Source organism: Talpa occidentalis, unplaced genomic scaffold (genome assembly GCF_014898055.3).
Source record: "Talpa occidentalis isolate TD23 unplaced genomic scaffold, MPIMG_talOcc4v2.1 talOcc4.10, whole genome shotgun sequence".
NCBI classification, from domain to species: Eukaryota; Metazoa; Chordata; class Mammalia; order Eulipotyphla; family Talpidae; genus Talpa; species Talpa occidentalis.
Genome location: NW_023600993.1, coordinates 58802533 through 58819459, shown reverse-complemented (window position 1 = coordinate 58819459; position 16927 = coordinate 58802533). Strand labels below are relative to the sequence as shown.

The 16927-nt window shown below is 38.5% G+C and overlaps 1 long non-coding RNA gene across 3 annotated transcripts; it reads right to left on the bottom strand.

Annotated features, from left to right (window-relative positions):
• Nucleotides 1-10712: 10712 nt before the first annotated feature.
• On the bottom strand, nt 10713-14116 carry LOC119231584 (uncharacterized). 3 transcript variants are annotated; one of them, XR_005121913.2, is made up of 3 exons: nt 14085-14116; nt 12747-12877; nt 10713-11258 (listed from the first exon to the last, which is right to left on the bottom strand). It is a non-coding gene; the product is annotated as an uncharacterized LOC119231584 (long non-coding RNA). The 3 variants fall into 3 exon arrangements; XR_005121911.2 differs by having other exon boundaries at nt 13979-14110; XR_005121912.2 differs by lacking the exon at nt 14085-14116 and adding an exon at nt 13026-13100.
• Between the last annotated feature and the right edge of the window lie 2811 nt (nt 14117-16927).

Genomic DNA, 16927 nt, shown 5'->3' with positions numbered 1-16927 from the left:
ATGGCCATCTTACCAAAAGCAATTTACAGATTCAATACTATTCCAATAAAAATCTCAATGACATTTTTCAAAGAAATAGAACAAATGTTGATGAAATTCATATGGAACCACAAAAAAAGGGCAAACAACCATACCCCTACTGATGAAAACAAAGGAGAATGGACGTATCACACTTGTAAATTTCAAACTATACTACAAAGCCATAATAGTTAAAACAGTACAGTATTGGAACAAACACAGACACATAGACCCATGAAACAGAATGAAAAGCCCAGAAATAAAGCCACACATATATGAACAACTAATCTCTGACAAAGGAGCAAATAATACGCAATGGAACAAGGACAGTTTTTTTTTCAATAAATGGTACTGGGAAAACTGGACCACCACATGCAAAAGAATGAAACTAGACCACTGCTTCTCATCATGCACAAAAATCAACTCAAAATGGATAAAAGAACTGGACATAAGACCTGAAACCATAAAATATATAGAAGAAAATACAGGTAAAACACTACAAGACATACATGTCAGTAACAACTTTAAAGACTCATCACCCTAAGCAAAGAAAGTCAAGGAAAAATAAACACGTGGGATTACATCAAACTGAAAAGCTTCTGTACAGCAAAAGAGACATTAACCAAAACAGAGAGACACCCCACTGATTGGGGAAAAATTTTTGCACTCCATACAACTGATAAGGGACTGAACACAAAGATATACAAAGAACTCACATGACTCAAAAAAATCAAAGTTAACAATCCAGTCAAGAAATGGGCAGAAGAACTTAAAAGACACTTCTCCAAGAGGAAATGAAAATGGCCAACAGGAATATGAAAACATATTCAACATTCCTTATAATCATGGAAATGCAAATTAAAACCACAATGAGATACCACCTTACACCAGTGAGAATGACACATATCAAAAAAAAAAAAAAAGCTAGTAACAACAAATATTGGTGAGGATGTGGTGAAAAAGGAACTTTCCTACACTCCTGGTGGGAGTGCAAACTGGTCCAACTGCTATGGTAAACTGTCTGGAATTTCCTCAGTCTACTAAAAAAGGAGCTACCATATGACTCAGCAATTCCACTTCTAGGGATCTACCCAAATGGATACAAAAACATTGATTCAAAAATAAACACCAGTACCCCTATGTTTATTGCAGCATTACTTGTAACAGATAAAACTTGGAAACAGCTCAAATGCCCAAAAATAGGTTACTGGATCAAGAAGATGTGGTATATATACACAATGGAATATGATTCAGCAATTTAAAAAGATAAACTGATGCCATTTGCAGCAACATGGATGGAGCTAGAAGGAATTATGCTCAGTGAAGTAAGTTAGAAGGAAAATGAAAAATATTGGATGGTTTCACCTTTAGGAGGAATATAGGGGAACTAAATAAGACATCAGGGGAAAAATAATAACAATACAAAACCAACAAAACCAAAACAAACAGATAATTATAAATCAGACATCCTGCAGGAAGGAGGAGGGAGAGAGATTAGAGGAGGGGAGAGAGGAGCACAGGAACTGTGGTGATGGTGCACAGGTGAATTGGTGAAGGAAATTCTATCAGGACTACACCTGGGGGGATATTGTTTAAAAATGAACAATGATGTAAAAATATATATAAATGAATAAACAAGTGAATTAATAATGATGATCCTGGTAGAGTATTGTTTTCAGTAGGAGCTCTTTACTGGGTATCTTTGGAACCCCTAAGAGTACTGCAAGCAACATTTAGAAATGGTCCTGGTTTTGCCCAGCAGAGAATTTTAGACTCAGAGGTGCAGGGAGTCATTGAAGTGGACTGTTATTCTCAGGCTATGACTGGAAAGGACTCTGAAAATGTTGTTGGAGGATAGAATATCAGGAAGAGTGGATATCCCTGAGCAGAGTTTGTAGCAGGCAGGGAAGGGAGGGAGAACAAGGGCAATATCAGCCAGAGATCTCACACATGTCAGAGAGGAATGGGAGCTCTCTGCAGACTCCCCCCATCCCCACTGAGCTCAGGGCTGATAGCACAATAAAGAAGCAGGTTCAAGAGTGAGACGTTCTGGAGGCGAACCTAAAGACAGTACTGGTCCAGTCAGTCAGCAGGAAATTGGAGGGAAGGAATTAGGAAGAATTCAGAGCAAGGCCAACCTAAGCTGTACCCTGATCTCGCTCTACTGTGTCACTTTCAAGAGTCAATGTCTACTAGCTTCAGTTTCTTCTCCTTGCTAGTGAGTAATAATAAGACCCAAAAGACTCATAAGGAAGAATCAAAGGACATCATAGAAAGGCACTCAAGATAGTGTATTTAAGTGCCTAATAGCTACCATTCTCACTGTTTGCAGCTGCCAGTAAAAACACTTTCATTCCAGATTTTGAAATATATGGATTTATTGATTGAACAAAATTAAATTTAAGAAAAATTAAAAATAGTCAATTCCTCTTTGTTTTTATATCCCTAAAGAGAACAGTCTTAGCAGTGGGAAGAGTAAAGCAGCATTGTTTACCCTTGGCTTACATCCACCTGCCTCTTTCCTGGCCTCGACTGGCCCCTGAAAAGGTCGTGATGAGCAGCCTCAACCACTGAGATCAGCATTGGGACCAGGCTGGCTTTGGTTCTTGAGGGAAGGCCACAGCTCTTGCTTATGCCTCTCTGCTCCATTTCCTATCATGGCTCCAGAAAATATAATGGTTCTACTATTTACAGATTTTAAGAACTTCTGGAGTAACTTAAAACAACCTTAGTTTTATTTGTTAAAGTAGATTCTATAAATTACCAACAGATAATATCAATTCCTGGAAGATTCCTGATCATGAGTTATGTGTGAGCCTTTGAAGCAAACAGCAGTTGACAGAAATGGTGTTGATAAAGTCATCATAAACGAGCCATTTCAATTCAAAGTTATTGTCATTTGAAGGCAAAGTTATTAGGCTGGTAAGTAACCAGGACCCAGACAGATTTACTGAGACTGATTAGAAAGCTCAAAGAAATCAATAAATGGTGTGTAGTAGCACCGTACTCTGTCATGATCTTCTTTCTGCAGTAATGACCTGAATGAAAATATGAGAGATACATTCAACCCCTGGCAATTGACAAAGCTGAGAGAGAGATTACATTTTGAAAAGTAGAGGGCCTCTCCTGGTGGCACAGGAGTTTGAGTGCAGCGCTCTGAAGCTGTCCGCAGCCTCTGCAGTGCTGGTTGGATCCCCGCCAGCGGGTGAAGAGTCCCACATGGTGCGGCAGACCTCTCCTGTCTAGCCCGCTGCTCCCCTCAGCAGTGTATTTCGTCAGTCTGCCTGTTCTGTTCCCTGCTCTGTCTCTGGTGAATCCTCTCACTCTCCCATGAATCTGGCCTGTACCCCGGTTCTTGTAGAAATAAATAAATAAGTCTTTAAAAAAGAACAAAGTAGAGTCAGGATTAAAAATTTCTAAGGGCTTCCCCTGGTGGCGCAGGAGGTTGAGCACCGCACTGTGAAGATGTCTGCAGCCTCTGCAGCGCCAGTTCAATCCCCGCCAGCAGGCGAGGGTCCCACATGGTGCAGCAGACCTCTCCTGTCTCAACCATTGCTCCCCTCAGCAGGGTATTTCGTCAGTCTGCCTGTTCTGTTCCCTGCTCTGTCTCTGGTGAATCCTTTCACCCTCTCACATCTGGCCTGTACCCCAGTTCTTGTATAAATGAATAAATAAATCTTTAAAAAAAATCCTAAAAGTTAGAATTATTGGCTCAAACTATTATCAGGCAGACTGACCAAGACCTCCAAATCTGCCTGCTCAAAATATGTTCTGCCATCCACTGTGTAAAGACAAAACATACTATTAGTGTGTAAGACTTTCAATAGACTTTTTTTGTTTCAATAACAAAAGGGATGGTCTTTTTGATTTCTTCTTCTTCAGATTTATTGTTTGTGTATAGGAAGGCTACTGACTTTTGCGTGTTGATTTTGTATCCTGCCACTTTACTGAACTGATTGATGAGTTGAATTAGCTTTTCTGTGGAGTTTTTGGGGTTCTCTATGTATAATATCATATCGTCTGCAAATAGTGATAGTTTGACTTCTTCTTTTCCTATTTGGATTCCTTGGATGTCTTTCTCTTGTCTTATTGCCCTGGCTAGGACTTCCAGTATTATATTGAAAAGCAATGGTGAGAGTGGACATCCTTGTCTTGTTCCAGATCTTAATGGAATTGCTTTCAGCTTTTCACCATTGAGAATGATACTGGCTGTTGGCTTGTCATAGATGGCCTTTATGATGTTGAGGTATGTTCCTTGTATCCCCAGAATTTCAAGGGCTTTTATCATGAATGGGTGTTGCACTTTGTCGAAAGCTTTCTCAGCATCTATTGATATTATCATATGGTTTTTATATTTCTTTTTGTTGATGTGTTGGACCACCACCTCACACCATACACAAAAATCAACTCAAAATGGATTAAAGAACTAGACATAAGACCTGAAACCATAAAATATATAGAAAGAAATATAGGCGAAACACTACGTGATTTGCACATCAAAGACATCTTTACAGACACATCACCCAAAGAAGTGATAGTGAAGGCAAAGATAAACAGCTGGGACTACATCAAATTAAAGAGCTTTTGCACAGCAAAAGAGACAATAACAAAAACAAAGAGAAACCCCACCAACTGGGAGAACATTTTTGCACCCAACACTAATGATAAAGGACTGATCACAAAAATCTGCAAAGAGCTGATGAGACTCAACAACAACAAAGAAAATAATCCAGTCAAAAAATGGGCAGAAGAGCTTAAAAGAAACTTCTCTGAAGAGGAAATGCAAATGGCCAACAGGCATATGAAAAAATGTTCAACATCACTTGTCATCAGGGAAATGCAAATCAAAACTACCATGAGATACCATCTTACACCAGTGAGAATGGCACATATTAAAAAAACTAGCAACAACAAATGTTGGCGAGGGTGTGGAGAAAAAGGAACTCTTCTGCACTGTTGGTGGGAGTGCAAACTGGTCCAACCACTGTGGAAAGCTGTATGGAGATTTCTGGACCTACTAAACATAGAGCTTCCATATGATCCAGCAATTCCACTCCTAGGTATTTACCCAAAGGACACAGAAACATCAATTCCAAAGAACACCTGCACCCCTATGTTTATAGCAGCACTGTTTACAATAGCTAAGCTTTGGAAACAACCCAAATGCCCAAAAATAGATGACTGGATCAAGAAGATGTGGTACATATATACCATGGAATATTACTCAGCATTCAAAAAAGATAAACACATGCAATTTGCAGCAACATGGATGGCGCTGGAAGGGATCATGCTCAGCGAAATAAGCCAAAAAGAAAAAGAAAAATACCGGATGGTCTCACTCATAGCAGGAATCTAGAAAACTTAAATAAGGGACCAGGAAAATGAATAACTATAAGAAAGTGAAAATCAAAATCAACAAAAAACTATGAACCAGAGACACTTTTAGGGGGGCGGGGGTGGGAGGGGAGGGACTGGGGTCAGAATGGGGGGATTGCAATTGTATGGGGAATATAACAATAAAAATTTATTAAAAAAAAAAAAAAAAAAAAAAGACTTTCAATAGAAAAGGACTTTAATACAATTGGTGTGTTATAGAGAGAAGAGAAAGAATATAGTCAAAATAGTTTTCCCAAGAAACATCCAGTCACCCACACACTGTGGGTAAATGTCCAGTCAAACAGGGTTGACCCAAAGCAGGGCCACTGAAGCCCAAAACTTGCACCAAGTCTAATGACACATAGAGAAGTGAATAAGAAGCCAGGTAAATCTGAAAGGAAAAGAGCAAAATCAAAATGCAAGTCAAGATAAAGATTGCCATTGTCAGCCTCTCCAACAGTCTCTCACCAACATCTCTTTCAAGTGTCTCCTTCCATGTCCCCCAAGTCCTGGTAAAAGTCCAAAACAGAGAAGCAAGCACAGATTCTTCACATCTCTCTGCTCTGAGTACCTCCTTAGACTCTTCTTTTCAGTCTTCCTTGCTAAGATTTTTTTACCCAGTCTTTTCTAGCTTCTCCCGCTGTTCAGCTGCACCCTTCCTTGGCTGGGATAGGGAACTAGGAACCTCCCTTTCTATGGTGATTATACTGTCAGAAACTAGCAAGAAGTATTTTTGCAGATATCATTGTAAATTCTGAAGATTAGGCTCTAAATATTTACCTACATGCAAGTAAAAGATGTGTCTTATTGGCTAGCAGCAATTTACTTAGAACAGTTTATTTATTTTTTTTTATTTAAATTTTATTTTTATATTCCCCATACAATTACAACCCCCTTATTTTGACCCCAATCCCTCCTTTCCCCGCCCCCCACCCCCCATAGAGTGTCTCTGGTTCATAGTAGTTTGTTGATTTTGATATTTTCTTTCTTATAGTTATTCTTTTTTCCTGGTCCCTTATTTAAGTTTTCTAGATTCCTGCTATGAGTGAGACCATCTGGTATTTTTCTTTTTCTTTCTGGCTTATTTTGCTGAGCATGATCCCTTCCAGTGCCATCCATGTTGCTGCAAATTGCATGTGTTTATCTTTTTTTGAATGCTGGGTAATATGCCATGGTGTATATGTACCACATCTTCTTATCACAAAAATCTACAAAGAGCTGATGAGACGCAACAAAAACAAAGAAAATAATCCAGTCAAAAAATGGGCAGAAGAACTAAAAAGAAACTTCTCTGAAGAGGAAATGCAAATGGCCAACAGGCATATGAAAAAATGTTCAACATCACTTGTAATCAGGGAAATGCAAATCAAAACTACAATGAGATATCATCTTACACCAGTGAGAATGGCACATATTAACAAAACTAGCAACAGCAAATGTTGGTGAGGTTGTGGAGAAAAAGGAACTCTCCTGCACTGTTGGTGGGAGTGCAAACTGGTCCAACCACTATGGAGAGCTGTGTGGAGATTTCTGGACCTACTAAACATAGAGCTTCTATAAGATCCAGCAATTCCACTCCTATGACACAGAAACATCGATTCCAAAGAGCACCTGCACCCTTATGTTTATAGCAGCACTATTTACAATAGCTAAGCTTTGGAAACAACCCAAATGCCCAAAAATAGATGACTAGAACAGTTCATTTCTAATCAACAGAAGCAGCAGCATTGTGAAATGGGAGAACGGTACAGATGTTGTTGAATGGCCTAGTTTTGAATTCAAACCTGATCCTTAGACAAGAGAGGGTCTTGGAGCCACACTTAGCTATGAATGAAGGGGATGTCTTTGTCAGAGGGAATTAAATGTGGCTAAAGTTGCCCACAGCACAGTCTCCCCTTCTCAGAATTGTAAATGAGCAAGTAAGAAAATGTAGCTTTCATAAATACAAGAAAACACCAGATGATTTAAGTAAGGGAGTGTCTACATTTCACTTCATGTCAGTAAATAGTTGATGAGAACCCATTAGTTTCACTGGGACCATGCAGGCATTATCACTGGGTCCTGGGAGGACAAAAAAGCAAGTAAGGGAAGACCTGATTTTGCAGTTAAGGGGATATGAGATGAGACAGATGAGAAGGTCCAGAGTGTCCAGAGGTAACAGGGTCAAAAAATCTAGACTGTTGGTGTGTCACTGGGTTTGTGGGGATACCAGCCTAGAATAAGCTTCCTCTGTGAAAACAAGACTCCAGCTGGCTAGTGCAGCCTTACAGGTCAAATTCTTGTCCTAATTCCTCTGTGTGGACCCGAAACTTGTAGCTCCACATATGTCATGTAATTTTTTCCCCTCTCTCAGGAAGATGAAAGAAATCAGAATAAATTTTTTGACTGGTGTCTACTCTGAAATGAGTTATACTAAAACCTGCTACATTTCAGAAGGCAAACTTCCTTTTCTGAACAAATGGAATGTGTAATGTTGCATAAATTCCTATAAGGACTCTCACTCTAAAAATTATGCTGGCCAGTTCATGATGCCCACAGAACTGAACTTAGTGAGACACAAATCTGACCAGACTTGTTGGTTGTAATCATTTTTGCCCAGAGGAAATAAGAAAAAGTCTCAGAATCCCTTCCTTTTAACGAGCCTCTAGAATCTATGTGTCTGCTCTTCCATCATTCTACATAAGAAACTCAAGGATGGGAGCAAATCTTCCAAAGATTAAGAAAAGTGCTCATCTTCCAAGGTCACCAAACATACTTAGAGATAGGGACTACCTGGTGGTGCAAGTGGTTAAGCACTGCACTATGAAGCAACCCACAGCCTCTGCAGCATGAGTTCGATAACCTGGAAGGCCAGGGAGCAACCCACATGGCGCAACAGACCTCTCCCAACAGGCCTGCTGCTCCCCTCAGCAGTGTACTTCAGTCAATCTGCCTGTTCTGTTCCCCACTCTGTCTCTGGTGAATCCTCTCAACCCCCACATCTCTGGCCTGTACCACAGCTCTTGTTATGCATAAATAAATAAATATTTTAAAAAAGAAAGAAAGAAAATAGACATTAGACGAAGTAGGCAGATTGAGTGATCACTCTGTCATCTGTTTGGGTCCTGCCTCTGATTTCATTGCTAATTTCAAAATTAAAAAATGACCCATTACAAATCAGAAGTCACAGTAGATCTGGAATCACCAGCATGTTGCTGCAGCAAACAAGCATGGACACTGAGAGGTGGTGAGGGATTCTGCTCAGGAAGGAGGTGGGTCAGATCACTCCGGGGCCTGCATGCCCATGAGTCTATCACTTGGTTTTAATAGGGACATACTGGTGTTAAGGGTGGAGCAGAGGAATGTACCATGTGTGCTCAGAGCAGGTTCCCTGGAGCCAGAATAGAGGGCTGGGAAGGAAATGGCACTGAATCAACTTATCCACCTGCCTTCCCTTTTCCCCCTTTGTCTCTGGGTCTTTGACCAAGGTCCCTAATTCTCTGCCTCTCTCATGTAACTCTTTCCAGTCAGTCATTTCACATCATTGCTCTCTGACCCCTAATATCACATCCCCAAGGACGCCAGGACCACCTGTCCCCACCACCTACACATCACCCCATATTTGTTCTTCATAGAACTTCAGGCATTGATAGCTATTTAATGTGCCATCCCTCCTCTTAAAACATTTCCCTCCTTGGAACACTAAGGGATTGCTAAAAGGAAGACTGTAAGTGAATAAATGGGGGTTCCTAATTTTTTCCAAGATCCTAGTGCCACTGGAAAGTATCCCCATGGACCATCAACAGCTGGACTAAAATTCTGATATGATGCTCAAGGAGAACAATGTGGAATATTTGCTACAAATAATGTATTGTAGCTGTCAACCTGAAAATGTAGAATAAAATAGATCCCCAAAGTGCCATTCCCTTAACCAAAGATGAATTTATAACCTATAGCTTGCAGACATGAGTGGAGTCACGGATATACTTAGTTCTCATGGCCAATAACCATCATTCAATTGAGAACTGAGAATGTAAGCTTTTTAAATATCCCTCCCAATTTCTTAAGTGCCCAACTATTAAGGTAGTCATTATAAGTGACTGGCAAGGAAGTAGCAAAGCAACAGGGATGTAAAAAAGCACCACAGAGACATACACTGGCAAGGCCACCTACATTGCTAGTTAGACTTCCAGAGCACAGTCCTCTGTGACAGGGCATCAGTGCCACCTGGTGGCTACTGGCTTAATCCAGCAGCAACCATAAAAAATAAAATTGTGTCCAAACCCAAGAAGAATCAGAAGACTGAATTTGAAAGGAACCCCAGAAGTTAACTACTTGATCCTTCTCTTAAAATATTGTTAGTAAGCTTCCTAAATTAATTCAGCCACTGCTGCATTTCTACTCAGAATGCAGTCACTAAACATTTCACACTGAAGCTAATCACTGTTTACAGACAAGGACACACAGGAAGCACTCTCCTTCATCCCTGCAGTCCCATATACAAACTGCCTTTGACAGTTTTCCTGTGTGACTAACTATAAATAACTTGGCTACATTTTCATTTGACTTTTGGTCTCCTAGTTTCTATACATTTCCATTGTTTCAAAGGTTTAATTGTTGATGCATACAAGAACTAGGTTTCAGGCCAAAGGTGAGGAGTGAGATGTAGTAAAGATATATTTGCTACCTCTGTGTGTGGGTGTTTCTGGGGGGGTCTACCCAGAGACAGAGTGGGGAGCAGAACAGGCAGATCTACTGAAATACACTGTTTAGGGGAGCAGTGGACAGACTGGAAAGGTCTGTTGCACCATGTGGTAGCTCCCTGGTTGGGGATTGAACTCAGGTCATAATGGTGATAGTGCTGAGATTTAACTCTTAGGCAACTAGGGAAGCCCCCTATATTTCTTTCTTAATGCATATGAGCTCTTCATTATTGATCTACCTCTCAAAACTTGCATTTAGCCCATTAACCAGAATCAACATGAAATTAAATGTCTATTGAGTTCAATTGGCTGACAATAAAAGCACTCTCTTGGAGTCATCTAAACTGTCATACCTTCTGAAATTTCTCTACAAGAAAGTACAACTTCAACTGGAAGTGCTGAAAGGCTTTTTCAGAAAAGTATTACCTGCTCAGGTTCCAGGTGGTGCCTGCTTTGGTCAACAAGAAGAAATTCACTTGTACCATCCTTCACAGACAAACCATACTCCAATACTACTCAGCATGTGTTCTTATTAATATTCTGTTTTAGCTAATCGTGCTTCTCAGTCACCTTGACATGACACAGTCTGTCACCACACACTTTCGCAATAAGCAAAAATAGTATACCTTCCGTTTGCATAGTTATTCTTTATTCAAAAAATTTTAGCTGAAGTTTATGTTTTTCAGATGATTCTGTTTTGTATCCTTTTTTAGAATTTTATAAACCCTATCAAATCAAGCAGGCACCCCCTAAAGTGTCATGCATCAGTTTTGGGAATCACCAATTCCTGATATTTGTGAATAAATATCAACAATTTATTCTCCCTCACCCGGTAAAAACACTATTACAAAATTAAAGACCTTGAGGTTTTGGCATCAAACAACACCCTTGTTCTTTGCATGTTTTCTCACTTCCTTTCTGCCTCTAGTTGTGCCATCCACACAGTGGCCCACTTCCCCAGCCCCCAGAGGGGAGGGCAGAGAGACAAGGACACAGAAACAGCAGCTCGAAGTGGGCTGAGTCTCCTGCCATGAACAAAGCAGAGCTGGTGAGACAGTACCTTTGAATGGGAAATATTTGCTTCTAAAATACTATTGATAGTTTCATTTTAGGTGTGGATAGGAGACTGGAGCTCTTCAGTTAACTTGGTGATGTTCTTGATAAAATCTTTTACTTTTGCATCTGAAAAATAGTCAGAAAAGAGAAAGCATCATTCTAATAAAAGAGTCATTACTACCTGTGAAAACAAAATTTGATATAAAACCTGGCAAGGATTGTTTCCTTCACTTTGTACAACCCATAATAAACACTAAATAAAGCCTCTCTTTCTCCTCCTTTAGAAGGAATAGAAAGTTTCTCTACTAAAATTTAAAAAATAGGTTATGTGGTATTTTCTACTCACATGCTTACTTTCTCTAAGATATATTTTAAGATTTTCTCTAGAAAGAGATGTTTTTGACCACATGTCCAGGAAACACTTCTCTTCATACAGTTATGCATCTCATTGTTTTTAACAAGAGGGGGACTATTTATGGATTTACCAGAATTGTTCAGATTTGGAGTATTATTGCTATGAGAAGTTTTACAAATTTATAGATTAAACAAATAGGAAAACAGATGACTTTTCCAGTGAGCAGGGTCAAAGCAAAAGCCATACCACAGAAGTTTCTCTTCCTTCCTTCTCTTAGTTTTGGGACCCCAAGATTTTCAGGCTTCCCTTTCTAACCCTAATTAAGCTTTAATCATTTATCACATATAGCATAACCTTCCCTTTATATGTTTTATTTTGATAAGAGAAACAATCTATTTTTTAATCAAGCAACCTGGAGGAGCCGCCTATTTACCCTCAGTTACTGTGAAATTGCTCAGAAAAGTCACAATGGGATTCTCTGATAACAAAGTTTTCCCGAGGCTTTGAACCAACTTAAAATGACAGAAAATTAAGCTAAATTAAGCAAGATAAAATATCCAAAACAGTGTTGGAGTGAATGATACTGCTTCAGTTCCCAAGAGATGAGTTCAATAACAAGATCACATTTCCATAAAATCCCTCAGATAATTAGACACACAATGTCTCCTGACAGTGTCTGTATATGAAAATCTATTAATATCATGACTTCAATATTTTCTTTTCAGAGCCCTGCCAGGCTAGATGAGTCAGGGGAATAAGGATGCATAATAAATGATGTCTCATAAATGTGAAAAGAATGAATAGAATAGATCATGGAATGTATGAGAAATTAGTATATCAAGAAGTCAGATCAACATCATTCTTTCTGTAAGCAAGTCTTACAGAATATGAAATGCCTGGTTTTCCAGTGACTCACATTTCAAGAACACAACAAAAATTCATCCATAGTAGGAATTTTGAAAAATATTTATACCATTTACATAACATATTGGATATCATATTGTAATATCATATTTGGAAATTTTGATTTAATATCTTGATCACTAATAAAGCTATCCTTAGGCTAATTCTGCTTTTATACTTTATAATTTAAAATTTTAATGTAATGGAAATATTTGATGTTTAGACTATATCTAGGTTAATATGTATATTAATAGTATGTGGCACATAGTACTGCCTAAATTTCATTATGAACAAATTGGGTGACAGCTTCCTTACAGAGGAAAACACAGAGGCTTGACGGTTAAGATGGAATATACCTGTGTGTGAACTGCAGAGCTGTGTCCAGGGTGGGTTGGCATTCACATTCCTGGACCATGACATTTTCCAACTTTCCTATGAAGTTTTCTAAGGTGCTAGAAAGATTCCTGCTCAGACCTTCACAATTTACCTGATGGGATAAAAAAACATATATTTTCCAATTCCTAGAAAACAGAGCAAAGATATAATTAGAAACACATATGCTTTTTTTTTTTATGAGCTTGAATCTGGTTTCCAGACAAATGCACATTACAAGCATGTATTTTTTTTTTTATTACCTCAGCAAACAGAGCTTTGAAGTTTGGTAATGTACAATCTGATCATTCCTGTGCATTGCAGAGTAGCTTCCCTTATCTGGGAAACAGCAGAGTGGTAATTTACCCCTGGCTCTACCACTGACTGGCCAGGCATTATGACATGTTCTCCAAAGATGGTAGAGACCAACAGTACCTTGTTGGTGCCATGGCTATGGCCTCATAGATTTTACTCCTGGTTGGAAAACTAAGGCTTTTCAAAATTCCCGGACACAAAACAAATGTTGAAAAGAAATTATAAGAGGCTGCTCATATATAAAATGGATTACTGTGGGGTCAACCCTGACTTAAAGGTCTATCAAGTAACCTGGAAGTTTCCAGTCCTTCCATCTGCAGGTGGAGGGGCTCCCAGGACATTGAAGAGCATAACATGAGAAAAAAAGTCCTGGTTGAGGTCCTGACTATAAGATTCTATAGATGTCTTATAGCATCTTATATACACTAACAAGTTTTACAGAAGATCAATCATTTACAAAAATAAAATTAGAGTATTTAAACATTGAAAATAATGCACAACACATATCATATGTAAAATTAAGTGATTGATACAGGTAATCTAAAATTTAAATCAATCCAGGCAAGATGGGACCAGAGTGTACCTCCTCTGTGTTCCCTTGGCTCCAGTGGTGTAGAAAGAGGCTAGTGATGTTCCATAATAAGAAAGCACTACAGAGTGTTCTGGGGGCAGAATCCATAGGAGGGGAGCCCTAACTTGGCCATTAGCCACACTGAAGACCCAACTGCCAGCCAGCTGCACCTGGCAACCAACCCATAACCAGGAGAGGCTGGAAACCAGTCAACAGTGGCAAGAGTAAGTTCAGACTATGTTCAATATGGTCACCAACTGTAGGAACCAAGCCTCCAGTTGCCAACCAAGTGACCCTGATCCTCAGCCTCTAACTCCCACTGCTACCCACCAGCAGTTGAAGCAGATACACCCCCAGAGGTGATTATCACAGTTCAGAGAAACCAGCCACACCCTAGAGGTCAGAGCAGAAACACTCTTCCTTCAGAGGACATTACCAGCTCGTGGGGAACCCAACCCAGCTTCTGGCCATCAGAGTCACAATGCTTTGAACACAGGAGCTGTAGATTTCCTCCTCCAACAGCCATTGTGACATAAGAGCCCTGCATTCATCCTTAGCTACATGATCAAGACTTGAGAAATTCTTAGCTTCCAGCCACTGGTGGTGAAAGCTAATCCCCCTTCTAGCTTACTATTACCTAATACAGGAAGACAGCCACAAGCAACCAGCATGGTAAACTGGATCCCAGCTGATCCTTGCACCAGGTAGGGAAATCCCAAATACCAGATTCCAGCAGCTGGCAACCAATCTCTTGATTTAGATTTGGGATCCTCCCAACTTCCAGCTACTATCTATGGGAGACCAACTGCTGGCCAGAGAATCAAAGACAGGGGCTAGGATCTAATGATTGTGGGTCCTTAAGCAGTGAAACACAGGAATACATGTCTGAGAGACATGTTCTATATGTCCTATAGATAGCAACAGGATTAGTTATCTTTTGAACAGCAGAGACAAACACAGACTTCAACAGGTTGAACGCTGAAGTGTTTCACATAACATCAGAGGCTTTACAAGTCATCATCAACAGCTGTCAGAAATCAAATAATGGGGACAGGAAAAAGCACAGCAGCAACCTACAGCCTCAGTGAGATACTTCACCACACAGAGAGAAAAAATCTCCAGAATTCAACCACAAAAATGTGGAAGAGCTGTTTGGAAGATACAGAATTATCTGTATCAGATACAGAATTCAAAATTACATTAAAAAAAAAGAAATTCAAATAAATGGCAATTTAAAAAATGAATAACAGTTCTGAGAAATAAAATCAACAAACAGAAGATCCAAATTGAGGTTTTTAATAAGAAAACAGTAGAGGTGCAAGATATAAAAAGATTATTAGAGGAAATTTTAAATTCTGTAGAAAACTATAGAAGTAGAATCAGTGACTCAGAGATGTGAATGAACAAAGAATCTGAGCAGAAAAAGAAATAAAAAAACAAAGTAAAATAAAAAAATGAAGAAACACTGATTCTGTGAGGAAAGGCAATATAAGAATAGTGAGTATTCCAGAGGGATATGATAGAGAGAAAGGAACAGTTAATTTATTAAAAAGAAATAGTAAAGGTGAATTTCCTGAACCTGAAGAATGAAATAAATATGCAAAATCGAGGGTCTAAAAGAACACTGTTTTCACCTAATAAAACAAGATCAATGCCAAGATATATATTATCTTGAATTACTATGAAATACCAAGCACACAAGACAAAAGCATTTAATGTAATGAGTTGGAAGAAGCAATTAACATATAAAAGAACCCCAATCAGGCTAACATTTGACTTCTCTGAAGAAACATATAGGCAAGGAGAGAATGGAATAATGTGATCAAAATAATTAAAGATAAAATCTGTCAGCCACAAATACTCTATCCTTCAAGACTCTTCATATCTGAGGGAGAAATAAGACCTCCTTGGACAAACAGAAACTGAGGAATTGCAAACATTAGAGTCCCTTACCATGAAAAATTAAGTAGTCCTTGTATCTAAACCAAAGGGAGGGACATACACAAAGACCTGAACAAATAAATAGGGTCACAAAATTGATGACAAAAAGACAGCATTAGACTTCCCTAAATAATTGCTCCAAATGTAAATGCACTAAATTCACTAATTAAAAGGCTAAGCATATCTAATTGGATTAAGAAACAGAATCTAATTTTCTATTCTCTATAGGAAACACATCTGAGCTCCAAAGATAAACCTGGACACAAAGGTTTTGGGACACAAAGGAAGGCAGGAATAGTCATCCTTATATCAGACAAAACAAATTTCAAGTTAAAAAATAAACAAGACAGTGATTGACACTATATAATTATTAGGGGAATAGTACATCAGAAGACATAACACTCATCAATATTGTCATCAAATGAAGAAGCACTGAAATATATTAGGCAATTACTATGAACTCTGAAGGCAAACATAAAAAAAAAAAAACCACATTTGTGTCTGGGAACTTCAATATAATGCTTTTACTACTGTACATATCAATGACACATAAAATAAATAAGGATACAATAGCTTTAAACAAAAAAAAAAAAACTAGACCACATGGGTCTAATATGTAAAACATATATATGTATAACACATACACACACACAGAGCACAATACCACAAACCTAAAATATATTTGTTTCAAATGCACATGGAACAATCTCCATGTCTGCCCACTGGTCACAAGATAAGTATCAACAAATTCAAGAAGACTGAAATCATACCAAGCATCTTCTCTGACTATAAATGTATCAAACCAGAAATCAACCACAAAAAGAAAGAAGGGAAAATCTACTATGTGGATACTGAAACACACACTACTGAAAGACTACTGGATTACTGAGGAAATCACAGAAATCAAAAATGCCACAACACAAATAACAATGAGGGCACAACTTTCAAGAATATGTGGGACTTGTCAAGAACATCTAATAATAATAATACAGGGCCACATCAGACAATAAGAAAGAGCTCAGACAAAAAACATTCTCTCACCTTAAAAAAAAAAAACAAAAACTAGAAAGAGAAAAACAAAACCAAAGGCCAGTAGAAGAAAGGAAATGATAAATGCTTAAGCAGAACTTAAGGAAAAAAACATTTAAAAGACAATACAAATGATTAATGATACCAAAGATTGGTTCTTAAAAAAATACACAAAATAAATAAATATCTAGCTCAGCTAACTAGAAAATAAGGGAGAAAACTCAAACATATGATCAGAAATGAAGGAAATGTTACAATAGATAATACAGAAATCTAGAGGTTAATAAGAGATTACTATTGAACAGTTAT